At 54.7% G+C, this 13,201-nt stretch overlaps 1 protein-coding gene across 4 annotated transcripts in view; it reads right to left on the bottom strand.

The window, feature by feature from the left end:
- Positions 1 to 13,201, bottom strand: part of TBL1X (transducin beta like 1 X-linked) — an 81,986-nt gene that overhangs the window by 38,407 nt on the left and 30,378 nt on the right. The window lies entirely within an intron of this gene.

The following is a 13,201-nucleotide window of genomic DNA, read 5'->3' as shown; positions in this document are numbered from 1 at the left end:
TGCAGTGCGAGGAGGCCTTGAGGTAAGTGCTGCTGATGCGTCACCTGGGGAGCGCTAGGGAGGTTGGCGGGTTTGCCCCAACTCCCTGGGGTATGGAGGGGAAGCGATTTCCATCCAAGAGCCCCAGTGGCCCACTGGCTACATGCTGGCTGCTCCCTTCTAGGTCAGCAGTTTGAATCCACCAGCCGTCCTGTGAGACAGACTGGGCTTTCTCCTCCCATACAGAGCCACAGAGCAGTTCTACCCTGTCCCACAGGGTCCAGGTGAGTGGGTTTGCTTTGGGTTTAGGACTTTACTGGCCAGCCTCCTCCCAGACGAGCCTTGCATTTTTAAGAGGCTGAAAGTCTATAAACAGAACATTAAATATTGATGGGTGATATTTGCAGCTTCTAAAATTACATGGATCTTAACGGACTCCCTGACCTACCCAAGGTGGGTCCCCCGTCCAGGGCCTGATGCTGGCTGCCCATAGGCTCCTGAAGCCCCACTGTGTGCCCCTTCACCTCATGCAGGCCTGGGCCTCCTGAACTGGTCAGCAGAACCCAAAAGGGCAACCGGCCCAGTCTACTCCAGCCTGTGGGACTTACCAGTCGATGTCAAACTAGCTGAAAGCAAGGAACGGCTCAGCTCTCAGTTACAAGGCCTGGTGGTGTGGGGGTGAAGCACCAGGCAGCAGACAGCAAGGTCAGACGTTCAAAACCACCAGCTGCTCTGAGGAAGAAAGAGCAGGCTTTCTACTCCTGGAAAGAGTTGCAGCCCCAGACCCTCATAGGGTGGTTCTACCCCATCCTCCAGGGTCGCTATGAATCAACTCGAGGGCAGGGAGGTTCATTCTAATGCTTCATAACTCTGGAGTTCCACAAACTCCTCCTGTGGAACTGGCCATGCGGTGGGCCTCTGTCGTCCAGGGCAGACTTCAGTCCTGGAAAAAGGGGCCCTCGAAGGCATAGTTTACGTCATGACCTGGAGCAAGGTTGGGGAGCATGTGGCCCAGTCCAAACGGACTGAAGATAAACAGAGAGACAGACTTGACAGGCACAGAAGGAAGGGGTCACTGGAGGGCAGGTGGCCACAGAAACAGAGCTATGCTGTGTCTACAAGTCAAGGCCAGCAGGAGGCTAGCATTTGGGGTAGATGAGCCCTCAAGAGCAATCCACAGCGCCCACACCTGATCCTAACTTTTTTTAAAAGTCATTTTAGTGGGGGCTATTACAGCGCTTACAACAATCCATACACCGCACAAGAAACGACCAATGAGGTGGCACAGGCGCAGGCATTCCACAGTCGCCTTCACAGAAGGGTTGGCTTGTTTTGGAAATCTGCTGTGCCAGTCACGTCCCTCCCTGATTGGTGCAGCCTTAGAAATCAGGCTGACTGCTCCCCACCCACACCCCCAGTCCCTCCCCGCACCCCCCTCCCCAAAGAACGACATGCTCTCCTCAGCTACACGCTCCTGGATCAAATGGGAGAGGTGTTTTCAATGAAACAGAGGGGTATAAGGTAGTTTCGAGAGACGTCTCAAGCCCTCTAGCAAGTTCTTGATATAAAGAGGCGTGAGGACGTTACACAGTCTGCAACCCCTCAGAAAAGCACGCTAACCCAGAAGGATCCCCCCCTGACTCCCCTCCCCATGGGGGTTTGAACGCAGTTTGTTACCTCAAGGGCTGCATCTAGGTATTTCCTCCCAAGAAGGCCGCCTGCTTATGCATCTGACAAACTGACTCCCCAGACAAACAGACTCAGCCCGAGGGCTCCAATGATGCTGATGCCGGTGGATCTGCTTCCGGGCTCTCATTACAAAAAGAAGCCTCACTCCCGGAAGCTCTGGCTGCTCCAGGGGCCCCGCCTGTCCCCAGGGGCCAGACTCTGAGGGATGGCCCTCAGGTGACCTCCTGTTTACCACTAGAGGCCTGCGCCAGGTAGGCGGGCATCTCAGGGTCACGGTTTCACACAGCCCCGCCAACACGTCCTCACACCGGCCACTGCTGAACCCCCCTGCTTGGAAGAGCCGAGGCCTTCCAGAGTGTCCGTCTGATTCTGCGTCCCGTCTGGGGCCTGCTCAAGAGTGTAGCAAAACCAGCAGCAAACTGTCCGCAAAACCAGCACCACCATAGGGGGACGTGCAGATGACAGGAAAGGTTTCCTGCTTCTTAGGGGAATGTGGATGGCTCTCCACGAAGAGATCTTTAGGTGGCTGGCGACAACCTGAGGGCACACCATTCCTTCTCTCTGCCCAACAGAGCAGGACACACTGGGGAGGGGGCCTAAGCCAGAGGCTCCCCCACAGCCAGCTGGGGGGGGGGGTCTGCAGGCCCGTGCACTTTCTGAGGGCTCTGGGGGCTGAGGCCCCTGGAGGACCATATTTCCTGTCTCCTCTGGCTGCAGGGCACTCCTGGGCTTGTGGTCACACCATGACTCCCTCTGCCTCTATCTTCACGTGACCGTCCACTTACGTCTCAGTAGAAAGACACCCCCCCCCCATGCACTGGAAGAAAAGGCATGCTGGGTGGGCCATGAAGTCTCTCCTCTGGGTGGCCATTTCAGGTAATCAGGTTTTAGAACCAGGAGCAGGGTGAAGGCAAATCCCAGGGAGGAGAGCGCCGATTAGGCGCTTCAACTATCAGAGATGAAATTGATGGTGCGGGAAGCAAACACCCACCTCCTTTACAAAATGGGCCCTACAAGCAAAGATGCGCTCAAACACAGTTTAAGGAGAAAGGTGTGTCTTTGGCTGTCATAGCACTGTTCTTATGCCGACATTTTCGGAAGCGTTCAGGACGGACCCAAACCGGGTGTTCACCTTTGCCAGGCTTCTAAGGCACACGGGCCTTCAGAGGGCTCAGATGTGGAACATCTGGGAGTGGAGTGGTCTGCAAAACGAACTATGGCTGAAACAGCTCAGCATCCAACTGGCCTCGCTGGCCAGCCTGCATACACGTCCAGTGCACACCCTCCTGACCACAGGTGTCCAACCAGTACATATCCAGGGCCCACCACCAGCCAACACAGGCACTTCCTGGCAGTATACAGACCAGCGGTGCACGGGGGCTGGGCCAACACTTGCCCTTCCGGTGTACTTCCAGAAAGCTCAGGACACCAACACAGAGTGCTTGCACTTCCAGTGAGCAGGCCAGAATGCAGTGGGCCAGATGGGAAGGGGTCACAGAGTCCGCTTCTGAGCCTCTGGACATTCTAACAAAGCACCTCTGGGTGGACTCACCCCTCCACCCTTTTGGCCGTCACCAAGTCTCACCCAAGCACCCGAGCACCCTGTGGGTTGTCTGTCTCACTGAACATAGGGGCATGGTTCTCACACAGCCTGTGGACATTTCTGCTTATTACAAAACAGGAAGTGCAACTGGCACTGAAAGGGTGCCCCCCCACCTCAACACATGCGCACGCGCGCGCGCGCACACACACACACAAATCCCACACATACACACACATATTATTCAGGTGTGGGTGCACCGTTCTCATACTGGGGGCTGCCCTGTGCACTGTTGCATTTACAGCTGCTCTGTGGTCTGTCCACACGGATGACAGGCATACACCCTACCTCCCAAATGTGATGACTGAAAATGTCTTTGGACGCTGCTGCATGGCCCCTGTGAGCAAAACACCCTTTTCCCATCCCCACCCCAGAGCCAAGGTATTGGGGAGCAATAGGCAGATTTCAAGGGCCCTTTGTTTTCTATGAGGATCCCTGGAGGCATAGTGGTGACTCAGTTGACTGGGACCCACCCACAAGGTCAGTGGTTTGAAGCCACCAGCTGCTCTTCGGGAGAGAGGCAAGGCCTCTGTTCCAGGAAAGTGTTACAGGCCATGCCTCTCTCCCGAAGAGCAGCTGGTGGCTTCAAACCACTGACCTTGTGGATCCCAGTCAACAGGAAACTCACAGGGCTGCTTCTACCCTCCACAGAGCCTCTCTGAGCAGGCCACAACTCAGAGGCAGCGAGTTTTTCTTTCTTTTCTATGGTGATCTAGAAGTAATCAATTAATTATAAATGTAATCTAACTGACTGTACCAAAGGGTGCTGGCGGCATAGTGGTGAACTGGTGGGCTGCTAACCACAAGATCAGCAGTTCAAAACCACCAGCTGCTCATTGGGAGAATGCTGAAGCTTTCTACTCCCAATCAAGAGTCACAGTCTTGGAAACCCACAAAGGCAGTTCTACACTGTCCTGTAGGGTCGCTATGAGCTGGCATTGACTCCTGGCAGTGGTTCTGAACCTTCTTCAGAGCATAAGCACCCTAAGAAAAAGGAAAGCTCCCTATGGAAGTGGGCCCAGCTCCTGGGGACCTGTCGGTACCAGGGCAGAATCATATGCCACGCCGTTTCTCACATGAAGTCCTCTGCCGGGCCTTTGAACCTTCAAACAAAGCACCTCTGGACAGACTCACACCACCACCCTTCTGGCCATCGCCGAGTCTCACCCGAGCACCCTGTGGGTCATTTGTCTCACCGAACACAGGGAAGACTCAAGAACGGAGCGTGCCCACACACGCATGGCGCAGTTCAGTACCCCAGTGTGCTCTGTTGAGGATGCTGGCCAAGTTTGCCCTGATGCAGAAGCCACCACCTATGGGTCTGCGACACTCAGTGTCCGCTGCATAGCAGCCTGTTTTGTTACCATGTAAACAAGTGCTGCATGCTTTTGTGTCCAATGTCATTCAGAGCGCAACAATGACGCAGCAGAGAGCGCATGCACAGTTCCTGTGCATGTGACTTTCAGCTCTCGGGATACCAGTTTGAAATGAAATCACGTAGCCTGAACCCGGGAAAAGGCTTCTGACACTGCAGGGTCCTAGGCAGGGCTTCTCAATGGGTCACAGAGCAGAGCTCAATTCAACCCCTCCCTTGGCATGCAGCATCGGCTGCCAGGGCCACACTGAAGAAACTGGCACAACTTTAAAGCCAGGCTGGTAGCAATGTGCACCTCAGACCCAAACAGATCCACAACCTCAGCTCACATGTGGTGGTTTGCCTTAAAAAACAAAGAACAAAAAATCATATCATTGGCTGCACACCTCCATGATAGGATCGCTGAAGACAAATGGGTGCATAAGCAAATGTGGTGAAGAAAGCTGATGGTGCCCAGCTATCCAAAGAGATAGTGCCTGGGCTTAAAGGCTTGAAGGTGAACAAGCGGCCATCTAGCTCAGAAGCAACAAAGCCCACATGGAAGAAGCACACCAGGCAGTGCGATCACGAGGTGCCAGAGGGACCAGGTATAAGGCATCATGCAAAAAAAAAAGATATATGTGTATATGTATATATATGTGTGTATGTATGTATGTATGTGTGTGTGTGTATATATATATATACCATATTGGATGAAGGGGGAAGTGCAGAGTGGAGACCCAAGGCCCAAGTGTCGGCCAATGGAGATCTCCTCATAGAGGTGTTTAGGAGAGGAGATGGGTCAATTAGGGTGCGAGGTAGTACCCATGAAGAACACAGCTTTCCCCCAGATCCTGGATGCTTCCTCCCCCAACTACCATGATCCGAATTCTACCTTGCAGGGCTGGATAGGGCAGAGGTTGTACACTGGTACATATGAGGGCTGGAGGTACAGGGAATCCAGGGTGGATGATACCTTCAGGACCAAGGGTGTGAGGGACGATGCTGGGAGAGTGGAGGGTGAGTGGGTTGGAAAGGGGGAACTGATTACAAGGATCCACATGTGACCTCCTCCCTGGGAGAGGGACGGCAGAGAAGGCGGGGAGGGAGACTCCGGATAGGGCAAGATAAGACAAAGTAACAATGTATAAATTACCAAGGGCACATGAGGGAGGGGGGAGCGGGGAGGGGGGGGGAGAGGACCTGATGCAAAGGGCTTAAGTGGAGAGCAAAGGCTTTGAGAATGATTGGGGCAGGGAATGTATGGATGTGCTTTATACAATTGATGTATGTGTATGTATGGATTGTGATAAGAGTTGTATGAGTCCCTAGTAAAATGTAAAAAAAGAAAAGAGGAGAAAAAAAAGAAAATGATTAGGGCAAAGACTGTACACATGTGCTTTATACAATTGATGTATGTATATGTATGGACTGTGATAAGAGTTGTATGAGCCCCTAATAAAATGTAAAAAAAAACAACAACAACAAACCACAACCCAGCTGATTCTGGCCCTGAGCACCCCTTGTCGCACAGAGCAGACCAGCCCCGATGGGTTCCTGAGGCTACATGTCTTCACTAGAGGAGAACGCCTCATTGTTTTCCTGGTGGGCTTGAACTGCCGACCGTGCGGCTAGCAGCCCAATGCTGAGTGCCTTCACCTTCATGAAGGGCTTTTGCTTCTTAAGCCGTCCTATGGGCTTGCTGCCACAGTATCTCCGCGTGAAGCCCTGGTTAAGGGTTCCATTTCATCCTAGAGATGGGCGAGCCGTGGCCAAGCACACCTCTGAGGCACCCACGTTCTGTGGGCAGGCGGGTGGATGGGGCAATCCCCCCGGATCCACTGAGAAAGGAAACTGCTTGTTACAGGCACCCTCCAAAGGGAAAAGGGGGAACAGGGGAAACCTTTGAGCAAAGAAGTATTTACATGTCAAGTGCAGCCATTCCCTGGCTGTGAGGCTCTGAAGTCACCCATGGCAGCTGTGGGCCCCGTGACAACATCCACCCCCAGATGCTGCCTGCGGCCTCAGGAGAACTACGGCTTGTCACTGTCCTCTCTGGATCCTGGTCGGACCCTCACCAGAAAACTTATCCAAACTCGCCACCCAGTTGATGCCAACTCATAGCAAGGCCACAGGCTCACAGCAACCCCACAGGCGCATAGCAGCCCCATAGGTTCATGGAAACCCTATAGGAAGGGCAGAATTGTCCTGGGAAGCTCCCAGACTGTAACTCTTGACAGGAGTAGAGAGACCTGTTTTCTCCCGCAGAACGGCTGGTGGTTTTGAACTGTTGACCTTGCAGTAAGCAGCCCAGCGTATAACTAGCACATCACCAGGGCCCCTTTGCTCCTCTAACAATACCTGAAAGGTGGAAGGTTCGGGTTCAGCAGAGACAGCTCAGGAGAAAGCCTGGCAGTCATTGAGAAGCCGGTGAGTGGGCCCAGCCGGCATGCACGCAGGGTGGCCGTGAACAGGACAGAGCAAAAGCCTGTTTGCGGCCTCAGTTGAAGAGTCCCTGCTTGTGCAGGCCTGTGCATGAAAAGCACAGGTGCTGTCCGCAAGGTGAGCAGTCTGGGTCCGCCCAGAGGCACTGTCGAAGAATGGTCTGGCAACTGGTCCCCTGGCCCTGGGAAAGGGCAGTGACAGCCAGCCCCATGCAGCACAGGAGCAGGACACACAGGGCCGCAGGGCGTCCACTGCTGGGCACCTGAACTCCTCCATGCCCTGAACAACGGAGGCCAAGCCCGCCCCACCTGCCCCCTGAGGACCCCCTGTGTGCTGTCCCTAGGCCCCATGTAGGATGGTCAGGACCCCCAAGTTGCCTATCCCCACTCTGAAGGGACATCTCTGGCCCACCACACCATGTCCTCTGCACCTCCCACAGAGCCCCGCGGCTGGACAAACAGGTGACAGACAAGGGGCAGGTGTTGCCGGGCAGAGACCACAAGGAAGGGGCCCACCACTGCCCCTCTGGGGCGGTTCTGTACTTGGCTGTGTGTACATTTTAAACCCCAGCACCAGGAACCCGGCCCCTCGGTGCTGTTGGCCAGATGTCTTCACTGTCGCCCTGGGTGGGAAGCTCAGGGGCCCTGCTGACAGCCTCGTAGCTGAGACTGGGGGGGGGGGAGTGGAGACCTCAAAGAGGGTTGCACAAAGGGCCAGGCTGCAAGGGAGGAGGGGCTTGCAGGGATGACCAGGGAGAGGGGGGAGCAGCCAGAACAAATGCCAATATGCCAATGTAGATTGTAGCTCACACACACACTGTCCAGTGTGCAGGTTACTACCCACATTGTCCAGGGCACCGGCTGCCACGCACATTGTCATGGGTCCCCTCCTCTCCATGACGAAGGAGAGCACGGCCAGGGTCTTAAAATACGCTCAGACAGAAAGCCAGACATGAGCCCGCTGCCAGTGAGCTGAGCCCCGCTGACAGCGGACCTGGACAATGTGTGTGGTAACCTGCAGACCCGTTCCCGGCGGGGATTTCAACATCATCCTGCAAATAGAAATAAGTCTGTGTTGGGTTCCTGGCCAACGAACACATGAACATCGAGTGGTGACCACAAGGGAACGACCCATGACCTGAAGTGAGGAGCACACACATTCCAGAACCACCAGGCAGGTGCAGGGATCCTAACCCAGCTGAATCGGCAACCTCCAATCAATGGGAGAGGAACATGGGTCTCCCCACCACCCACCCTCAGCCCCCACCCCAGCCTCAGCCCCAGGCCAAATATGTCAGATGTTCTAGGCAGGACATGTTCAACTGAGAAGATGGCCTAGTTTCACATATTTAAATAAATACACTTAAGACATTGTTTATTAAAGTTTAAAAATATACGCCAGGCCTTAAGGAACCAGGGTGCACTTGGGTGTTGTCTCTTGATGAGCCTTTCGTTTTTCTTAAATAAATACCAAGGATGAGATGAACAGGCTTGTGGAAACCCAGAGGTCGTTCCGCAGTTTCTGTTTCCCAGAGTTCAGGCCAATGAGGATTTCTCACCAGTTCAGACAGCAAACCTGGGCCAACTTCTGGGCCATGAAGCCAGGCAGGCATGGGGCTGCTCGGCTGCAGTGCCGACTCCCAGGCCCCTGACCCTGGGCACAACCCCTCCCTTCCCGCCCAGGGATGGGATGACAGAGAGGAGCACTTGACAATGGTAAGTGAGCAGACACCAAGTGGCGTCTGCAGGTGGACATCCCGAGGTGAACAAAAGACAGTGGACGTGGACGCCCATGGTAAATGCAGACGCAGACATGAGGGGCCACTGAAGGGGCGGCAGCTGTGGGTGGCTCCCTGTCTGGAGTAAGGGAACGTGGGGAAGATGGGGAAAATGGAAAGCCGTCCAACAGACTGATGGGACACACAAACAAGTCTCCATAGCCCTGAGACCAGAAGAACTAGATGGTGCCCAGCTGCCACCCCCCACGGCTCTGAAAGGGACCACCCCAGAGGGTCCTGGGCAGGGTGGGAGAGAGATGTGGAACAGAACACCCAGCCACACAAGAGACCAGGCTTATTAACATCTACAGAGACTGCTCTGGGGGGACTCCCAGGACCATGACCTTTACTCGCCCTTGTCAGATCTAGAACTGAGCTCACCCCTGTGTTAGAATAATCTTGTCACCCAGTTAAGGGTGGGGTGCGGCCTCACCATCTAGGCCGTCTGGGGTTACTTCTTGTGGAGGAGGAGACGTTCCGTGGCCCACGTCCTGGGTTGAGCTTGTGAAAGATCTCCTTAGTTGCCGGGTAGGCAGACACAGGCACATGCTAATAACAAACAAGCTGTGTGGTTGTGAGTTCTGAGCCATCGCGGCCCCACGCACCACACAAGGAAACACCGCCTACTCCAGTACCAGCCTCACAGCTGTCCCTATGCTTGGGCCCACTGTTGTAGCCACAGCACCATAGATGAGTCACGCTACCATATATACTTTAAAAGACGTCCCTGAAGAAGCATTGGACAGCAGTTTGAACCCACCAGCTGCCCAGAGGAAGAAAGAGGAGGCTGCCTGCCCCCATCGAGATATAGGAAACCCTGGAACCCCGTATCAGATCACTTTGAGTTTGGCTGGACTCATGGGCGGCGAGTTTGGTTTGCTTTGGCCTAGGGACGCCGAGAAGGAGCCCTGATGATGGTGTCTCATGAGCACTGCACTACTAACTGCAAGGCCAGCGGTTCAAACCCACCAGCCTCTCCGCCAGAGAAAGAGAAGATCTGGTCCCGTCTTGACAGCCTTGGGCACCCTACATGGGGTTGCTAGGCACCAGATCCTAATCGGGGAGAGCGGGCATTCTAATAGTCCAACAGTTTAGCACTCGACTGCTAACAGAAAGTTTGGGTGGGGGAGTTCAGCTCTCAAACAGAAACACCTGGTAACCTACTGAGAGGCAAGCACCCCTGTGGACAGCTCTGTCCTCACTCAGGAAGCCAGGGATCAAACTCAGCCGACCCGACATAAAGCCAGGGGTCAAACTCAGCCAACCGGCATCCACCACAGTAAATAAAGCTTGGTTTAAGCAGGGAGCCAGCACGTTCCAGCGGTCATCTTTCCTCAGGGGACAGTTTTTGAAGAACAGCACAAGTAAGCCTCCTTTTCAATGTACAAGACATTGTGTAGGAGAAGGTTAACCAAACCTGGTGCCTAAGGAAGCCCACCTACTGCCCACGTAGAGTCCAAAATGTATTTCCTAATAAAGCTTGTGTGGAAAACCACAAAGTAAGAAGACAAGAGACAAGCCTGACTCCCCGTCTTCTTCCAAATTCAGAGTTGTATCAAGGGTAACAACCCCCCTGCCACCCCGTCAATTCCAACTCACAAGCCTCCTATTATCGGACCTTCTGAGACAGTCCGTCTTTATGGGAGCCAACGGCCTCTGCTTTCTCCAGCAGAGCAGCTGGTGGGCTTGAAACCGTGGGCCTTGCGGTGAGCACAGGTGCAGCGATGCTTCAGCTCCAACGCAGACATGCGCTGAACCAGCATGAGAGAGGACCAAAGATCGTGTTTTGTACCTGCACAGCTGCTGGCCCAACGAAACCCAGCGGACCAGGCCAGGGCCAGCACCTGGGCTGGTGTAGGTCCTGCGATGGGCCAGGGCTACATTTGTACCACCTGCCTCAGGGGGACTGTTGAGCAGCTCTGAGCTGCTGCAGGATTGGCACCTTCATGGCTAGAGAGGAGTCCACTGCCCGAAGCTGGTCCAGACAAGGAGCATGGCCCACAGGCGCTGGAGAGCGCTGCTGTGGAACCCCCACACATTGTGGGTGTGGTGTGTGTTGTGGGCGGTGCCAGGAGAGCAGGGATGAGTTCCAGGTGCAGAGTGGAAGGGAGGGAGGAAGGCGCCGAGCAAACTGATCGATCACACAGTAGGTCACCAGGACCATTCTTCGGCGGGGGCCATGCAGAGTCGCTGTCCTCAGTGGATGGTAAACAGTGGACATATGACCTTCTGTGTATGGTCTGCATGGATGGACGGTCCACAGTGGACAGCCCTCGGTGGATGGACTGCCATCAGTGGACGGTCCTCAATAGACAGTCCACAGTGGATGGATAGCCCTCAGTGGATGGATGGCCCTCAGTGGATGGTCCACAGAGGAGGGCCCTCAGTGGACAGCCCTCAGCACCTGCGGCCCCCATATCCACAGACAGAGGCATGGAGTCTGGAATGCCTCAGTGGGCGTGTGTGTAACACCGTACAACACATCTGCCAATGAGAGTTATCATGAATACATATCAGGACACCAGTGACGGCTACCAAGCGGCCCCACCGTCCACCGGTCCCTCCCTCTGCAGACTGTCTCCCAGCAGCACAGAAACTCGGCGCTTCCACCCAGGTACCGCTGCCCTTCCCGCCAACCACCTTGACCAGCATGCTGCAGCCTGTGCACATTAGCTGCCCTCGCCTATGTGGGGCCCACAGAGTTCTGTCCTCCTGGGTCTGGCACCCCACGCAGCTCCAGGCTCTCCTGATGCACCCCACGCCCACAGCACGGGCCCTGACTCACAGCAGCATGGAATGCAGACCAATCGGCCGGCACCACCCTCACACCCGCAGGCATCCTTTGAGCCTGCGACGGCAGTGGCCAAAGATAACCGGTGGGCCATGTATGGAGGGAAGGGGCATTCTGGTCCACAGCAGAGTAGGGGGACACCTTGTGTGAAGTCCAGGGGAGGGGAGCAAAATCTGGAGAGACAACAACCAGAGTGGTGATCATGGTGGCAGAGTGGTCACATGTGTGGTTGTGATCTGCAAGGTCCACGGGTCAAAACCACCTGCCGCTCCCCTCCCTGGGAGAGAGCTGAGGCTTTCCAGTCCTGTAAAGAGTGAGGGGCTGAGAAACCCACAGGGTAGGGCTACCCTGTCCAACAGGGCTGCTGTGAGGGGGCACTAACTTTGTGGCGGCGAGCTGGGCTTGGCCTGGCTTGGTTTGGAGGGGCAAGCAGGAATGGCGGGATATGGGGAGCTAACACCAATGAGGAAGAGAAAGAAGGGAATGTTCTGGAACTGAATGTGGAGATAATGTCCGCACATGACTGTATGAGGACCCTGCATGACAGGTGAATGACATACTGATAACACGATTTAGAAAAAGGAGAGACACCCTTGACAGATCTGGAATTCTGTGGTTGTTCTTTTTTTTCTCTTGGTTTCTTGTTTTTGTTTTGCTAATTTTTCTCTTTTTTATTTTTAAAAAGCAGCCCTCAGAAATACGCATACATGCCACGCCCAACACAAAAAAGAGGTAGCCTCAAATCAACCCCTCCTCCCCCCCAAACACACACACACACATATGCTGGGGGCTTCTACAGCCCTGGTGGCATAAAGGCTACACATTCGGCTGCCAACTACAGCATCAGCAGTTCAAAACCGCTAGCCACTCCGAGGGAGAAAGGCAAGGCTTTCTACTCCCACCTACCGAGTTACCCATGTCTGAGACCCATGAGGCTGTTCTACCCTGTCCTACAGCTCTGGCAGTGAGACGAGCCCGGAAGAAAGCTGACGTCACTTCTAGGCAGTTAGCAGGGAGGGAGCAGAAGGTAAACACTGAGCTGCCTGGCTCAATCAGGACGGCAAGGCTGTCAGTCAAACTGACTGAGTTTCCCAAATTGGTGCTGGGGCCTGTCTCCCTAGGCTCTTCAGGGAGACTGGAACCTGCAATCATTCAAGCAGGTCACCACCGGGGGCAGATTCACCTGTGCTTGCCTTCGTGGGAGAAACGAGCAAATCTGTTCTTGTTTCCTATCCTCCTGGTGTCACTCTTGGAAACCCCAGTGGGGAACCCACCTCTTCCTCTCTGTGTCCTGTGATCAGGCCACCAAAACCCAGCCGAGGAACTCCCACAGCAAGAACATAGGCAGCAAGCCTCCCCTCCCCATGCACCCCCCATCATGCTCAGGGCACAGGCGCAGGCCCTCCACAGCTCTGCACTGTGCCTCCATGCCGACAATACCGGGAACATTGTGGCCAACTCACACGTCAGCCTCAGGGCATCATCCTTCAAGTCCCAAATCCCTTCTCAGAACAAACAAAACAATGGGACCCTACAGCAGATCAAAAACCACAGCACAGCGACCAC

The sequence above is a fragment of the Tenrec ecaudatus genome, chromosome X (genome assembly GCF_050624435.1).
Source record: "Tenrec ecaudatus isolate mTenEca1 chromosome X, mTenEca1.hap1, whole genome shotgun sequence".
NCBI lineage: Eukaryota > Metazoa > Chordata > Mammalia > Afrosoricida > Tenrecidae > Tenrec > Tenrec ecaudatus.
The sequence above is the reverse complement of the archived record's forward strand: the minus strand, read 5'-3'. Positions and strand labels throughout refer to the sequence as shown.